The following is a 6053-nucleotide window of genomic DNA, read 5'->3' on the forward strand; positions in this document are numbered from 1 at the left end:
TTGATTTATCGAACTAAATCGCACCCTTTGATAAATTAAAGAAATAAATATTAAGTATATATGTTTGTTATTATATCATGATTAAGAGTACACACTTCCATAATAATAGAGGTCTTATTCTTTTTAACAACCAGTATAAAAAGAATAACCTCAAATGGTCCTGCTCAATACACTCAAAGTGTACTAGTGTAATTTATAGTCAAGATAAACTAATACCAAATTACACTACAACCACTCCAATGGTTTGTCCTATTTCATCTTGGTTGTGAGCTACTATTTATAATTTATAAGGAACTGATAACATGATCTTCTGTGTATCTCCTCACACCATGTTATCTACAATATAAATTAAATGGACAACTACACTTAGCATAAATGTAGACATTTGACCAATGTGATTCTTATTTCAAAATGATTGTTTATACAAGAAAGCTAGACTTTTAGTATACACTCTAACAGTTCGGGAGTCTGGGACTGGGCGCAAGAGCATGCTCGCTTATAACCCAGTTGGTTGCTCGGGAGTCAAGAACATAAGTATAACCCGATTGAACGGCTCGAGAGTCTGGAATATAAACGTGAGAGCAAGCTCGCTTATAACCTAGTTGGTTGCTCGGGAGTCTGGGACATGATGCGAAAGCATGCTCGCTTATAACCCGGTTGACTATTCGGGAGTCTGGAACATAAATATAACCTAGTCAAATGGCTCGAGAGTTTAGAATATAAGCGTGAGGGTAAGCTTGCTTATAACCCGATTGGCAACTCGAGAGTCTGGGACATAGCGTGAGAACATGCTTGCTTATAACTCGGTTGGTTGCTCGGGAGTCTGGGGCATGGTGCAAGAGCATGTTCACTTGTAATCCAGTTGGCTGCTCGGGAGTCTGGAACTTAAGTATAACTCGGTCGAACGACTCGAGAGTCTGGAATATAAGCGCTAGAGCAAGCTCGCTTATAATCCGACCGAACGGCTCGAGAGTCTGGAGGCGCAATGCATGACTAAAATGCCTTGGAGATAATCCGATCCGAGATCGGTGGCAATAGTTTGGAGGCGCGGTGTATGACCTGAACACATTGGCGATCTGAAAGGCACAGCGTATGATCCGAATACCTTGGAGAGCTGAGAGGCATGGTGTACGACCCGAATGTCTTTTGCGAGCTGTGGAGAAGGTATGGTGTATAACCCATATGCTTTGAAGATACTCCAATCCGAGATCGATGACGATAGCTCGACCCCAAACGGGGGAGGTTGGGCCCTGATGTCAGTGGAAGCGGAGCCTGTAGCAATATAAGGGAGCAGAGCCCTTATCATACAAGATTGTGAAGTCATGTCGATTGGCTGAAGATCTGATTTAATCCCTCGACTCCCGAATGCACATGGAGTCGAGGAGAGAAATATTGTCAATCCTTTGACTTCCAAATGTCTGTGGAGTCAAGGAGAGAAATAGTGTTGATCCCTTAACTCCCAAATATCCACGAAGTCAGAGAGAGAATAATCTGAGTCTTGATCGTTAAAGGGAGCGAAGCCTATAGCAATGCGAGGGAGCAGAGCTCATAGCAATAGGAAGGAGCAGAGCCTGTATCATATAGGATCGTGGAGTCATGTCGATCGACTGAAGATTTGATTTAATCCCTCGACTCCCGAATGCATGTAGAGTCGGGGAGAGAAATAATGTCGATCCCTTGACTTCCAAATGCTCGCGGAGTCAAGGAGAGAAATAACATCGATCCCTTAACTCTCAAATATCTGTAGAGTTAGAGAGAAAATATAATGTGTTCATTGAAATCCACCGGGGCCATGATGACGATAAAGTTTTCTAGCATTGTCCATCTTCACATTCCAGATCAGGGGAACTTCCCACAAACTACGCCAAATATGTTCCTGTGTAAAAGCTAAGAAGACAGAACGATCGGTGTGATGTGTTTGGAATGTTGGCTAAGTTGTCATGACCTAGAGGGAGAGGGTATGATGAGTTGTCTCCTATGTTCACAAAGTTGTCAAAAAGCCTCTGATCAACGCTACCTATAGACAATGACCGGGTTGCCCCAGTCCCTGGTACCCCGATACTCAAAACAGATCTCAAAAATATATAAGAAACTGAATAAATAGTAAAATAATGAAGTACATAGAGAATAAGCATAGAAAACGTACCCTGATCCAGGGGTGCCCTCTAGTAGACTGGTGAGCTCCAGTCGTTGTGACCTGGTAGAAGAGATGAATGTGAGTCGATTGAGGAGCGGACTTTAAAAGCACAGAACTGTAGGTGATGACACGGAGCCAAATGTGGTGGTGTGGTAGGATATGATAGCAGCAACGACTCAAAGGTCATAGGTGGGCTAAATCAAAAGGGTCAAGCAGAATGCTGGATGGTCGGAATACAATGATGGCTCGAAGATTGGAACACAACGATAACTCGAAGGCTAGAACACAAAAGAAGTGGAACACGGCCAGATCAGTGACAGCGATCGTAGTAGCCGAATATGTGCTGGGGCGACGGGCTGAATCGGTGATGGGAAAGGCTGTAATGACGGGAGGGGAAAAGGGAGGCGGCGCTTGGACGCGGGATGCAGTAGCGACTGCTGTAGGCTAAGGGGCGCCTGCGGAACTGACAGCCGGCTACAAGGGCAGCTACGGAGCCGACAGCTGTTGGTGGCAGCCTGGTTGCGGAAGAGAGAGAGGGAGAAGCAACGTTGTTGCGACTTGACTGGCAGTGATGGCATTCTCGCATGTGTCGGCGATATGAACGAAGGGCAGCGACGTGCGTGAATAGGGAGAAGAGGCTGCTCACGGCGGCATCGACGCGGAGATGAGGCGGCGACGACAAAGGGGAATGAAGCGTCAAATGTTTACCGGTGTGAGGGGAGCAGGCTTCTGTGAGAAGCAGCGGCCGCACAAGGTGACGCCCGCGGTGGCGACGGGCATGTGACGGTGGCCTCAGAGTCTCTGGCCGTGGCATGTAGGAAACCCCCTCATTTCGTCCAAGCCCCTTTACCGAAAAGAGGGATCTACAGTAGAATCTCCAAAATGCCCTTGCCTTCTCCTTATTCACCCAATGTGTCCGTATCAACTATATATAAAACACTATTCGGTGAACATTTCACCTTGCATGGAACTCTCACAAGAACACCGCAACACCCAAAAACCTCATGCAAACACTTCGCAATGTGTGAAACACTCGTATAATCCGCACCAACATCATAAAACACTCACTCGATCCTCGCCAATATCGTTGAAACAAACAGACTGTCACATGACCAGTAGAAGATGAAATCAATAAGACACTCAAAAGAATATAATCATTTTGGAAGAAACTATATGTAAAATTCAAAGGGAACACATACTCGAAATAGTAAGTTAGTGTTATCTTAATTTGGTATATTTGTCTAACAAAAGATATATCTAATTAATAGATTATTGGTAGACTAGAAATTAGAAATAAAATATGTAGAAAACCCATATTATCAAGGTTTTTTCTCCAAATGTCCACTTTCCACTTTCCAATTACCATTAATAATTAATTTTATATGTAATTTAAATTTTATTTTTAAATTTTAAAATTAATCTATCTAATTAATCAAAATAAAAAATCACAATTTCAAAAAGTCATTTATCATCGCTATTTAAAAGGAAATTATACAGCGATTAGTTTATCAAATAACGACCCACAAGGATCTTTTTGCAAATATACACATTAGTTTATGAGAGCTAAACCCTAACTTTGTCCTATAAATATAGCTTCACTGCTGAGTCAACACTCGTCTTCCTGGTTTTCCGTCGTCGCCTGCGTGTGAGTGCTGCTGCCATCGATCCGTGAGTCCTCTGCATCTATTTACTTTTGTTCTTGTCTAAATCCGATCTGTTAGTTTGAATCGATGTGTGAAGAAGCAAAGGCGATGATGTGGTTGATGGTTAAGGGATTTCCTGAAGGGATAATCCAAAATCCCTCTATGATCGAAATGTACCAATGGATTCTTCTGAGCCTTCTCTGCTTCTCGCAATCTCATACATAAATCCTTCAGGCTTTTATTTTTGCCGATTTAGTCCGTTTTTATCTGAATTTAGTTGAATAAACTGTGATCTGGTGTGATTGTTACTCTTGATCTGGAATCCCCTTCTCGATTTCTACTCCAACTTGGAGGATTTGTATTATTTGATTGTGTTTATTGAACAATATAAATATCATTTCTCTTCAAATTTCAACAAGATTTTTTCTCTCCGTCTTTTCTACTTTACTTTAAGTCAACATAAGTTGATGATAAATAAGTTTTTATTTTCTTCCAAATAATAGAGGAAATGGATTGATAGGAGCTCCAAATGCACAAGAGCATCAAGTTATCATTCCTTTTAGAAGTTTTACACTATTTTTCAGTTCAAACATTTCTCTGCATGCTAGCAAATGAAAACATTACATGTTCATTTGATTACATTTACAAATTATAATATTAATCTACCAAATGATGAGATTTAATATTGTTATACATTATACTTTTGAATTTTCCAAACTATTCTAAAAGGTATGTACCTAACTAAAGACTAACTATATATATATAGAGAAAAGTTATCCTGCGCGACTTCAGCTGCGCGACTGCCTCGTGGACGCGCTGCTCTTTTGCTTCGCTTCGTTGGCACATCGCGACGTGGACGCACAGGACTCTTTTGCTTCGCTGACCGCGTGTTCCTGCTTTCCTTTTGCGTTTTTTCCACGCAGAAGCTTTTCTTCTTCGCTGCAGCGAAAAAGCTTCCTTCTTCGCCGCAGCGAAAAAGCTAGGGCAACCAGATCTGCCATCTCTCTCAGAGCTGCGCTGTGATTCCTTCTCTCGAAGAAGAAGCTGTCGCTCAGATCTGCGCTCTGGTTCCTTCTCTCTCGAAGAAGCTGTCGCTCAGATCTGCGCTGTGGTTCCGCCGAAGCTTCCAGATCCTTCTCCACCGCCTTCTCTCGACTAACCTTCGACGAAGAAGCTGTCCTTGCCCCTCACCGTCGCGACGCTGGATCTACGCTGTGGTTCCGCCGAAGCTTCCAGATCCTTCTTCGCCGCCATCCCTTCGACGAGAAGCTGTCTCGCGCCACGAAGCCACTGACCTCACGCTCTTGTCCCGCCCAAGCCACTGACCTCACGCCACGAAGCTTTTGATCTCGCTGCTAGTTGTAAGTTATAAGTAATTTTTAAGTCTAAGTTTGCAATAGCTCAAGTTGTGGTTGAGTGTGCAAAGGGTTGTCTATTTTATTTATAATTGCTATGGTAGGTTATAGCAGATTATAAACGCTTAGCTCTAGAATGAGATTGTAGGAGTCTAGACTGTGATTTTCCTTGAATTTTGGCTTGTACTTAAACTGATTGAGTTCAGTTGGCGTAGGAAAAAATGAGAGTGTTAAGGGTTCACAGATTTTAATTGTTTAGATCGATTGGGTGTGTAGTTGATGGATTTTAATATTGGGTTAGAAAAATGAGCAGTGCAGTGCTGCATTTTGGATTTTCATGTTTGCCTCTTGCTATTCTTTATTTGGAACAACTGCTCAATCTAATAACCCCCCTTTGTAAGACGTCCCTCCTCTACTTCATTTTTGAAATTAACAAATGTTGGAAAATATAGTAGAGGAGGGACCAAACATTCTTACAAAAGGGGGTTATTAGATTGAGCAGTTGTTCCAAATAAAGAATAGCAAGAGGCAAACATGAGAATCCAAAATGCAGCACTGCACTACTCATTTTTCTAACTCAATATTAAAATCCATCAATTACACACCCAATCGATCTAAACAATTAAATTCTGTGAACCCTTAACACTCTCATTTTTTCCTACGCCAACTGAACTCAATCAGTTCAAGTACAAGCCAAAATTCAAGGAAAATCACAGTCTAGACTCCTACAATCTCATTCTAGAGCTAAGCGTTTATAATATGCTATAACCTACCATAGCAATTATAAATAAAATAGACAACCCTTTGCACACTCAACCACTACTTGAGTTATTGCAAACTTAGACTTAAAAATTACTTATAACTTACAACTAGCAGCGAGATCAAAAGCTTCGTGGCGTGAGGTCAGTGGCTTCGGCG

The 6053-nt window shown here is 42.0% G+C and overlaps 1 long non-coding RNA gene across 1 annotated transcript; it reads left to right on the plus strand.

Moving 5' to 3' along the window:
* The first annotated feature begins 3752 nt into the window (after positions 1-3752).
* Positions 3753-5467, plus strand: LOC122031788. Its single transcript, XR_006125866.1, has 2 exons — positions 3753-3805; positions 4547-5467. It is a non-coding gene; the product is annotated as an uncharacterized LOC122031788 (long non-coding RNA).
* The last annotated feature ends 586 nt before the right edge of the window (positions 5468-6053 follow it).

This window comes from Zingiber officinale, chromosome 1A (genome assembly GCF_018446385.1).
Source record: "Zingiber officinale cultivar Zhangliang chromosome 1A, Zo_v1.1, whole genome shotgun sequence".
Lineage (NCBI taxonomy): Eukaryota > Viridiplantae > Streptophyta > Magnoliopsida > Zingiberales > Zingiberaceae > Zingiber > Zingiber officinale.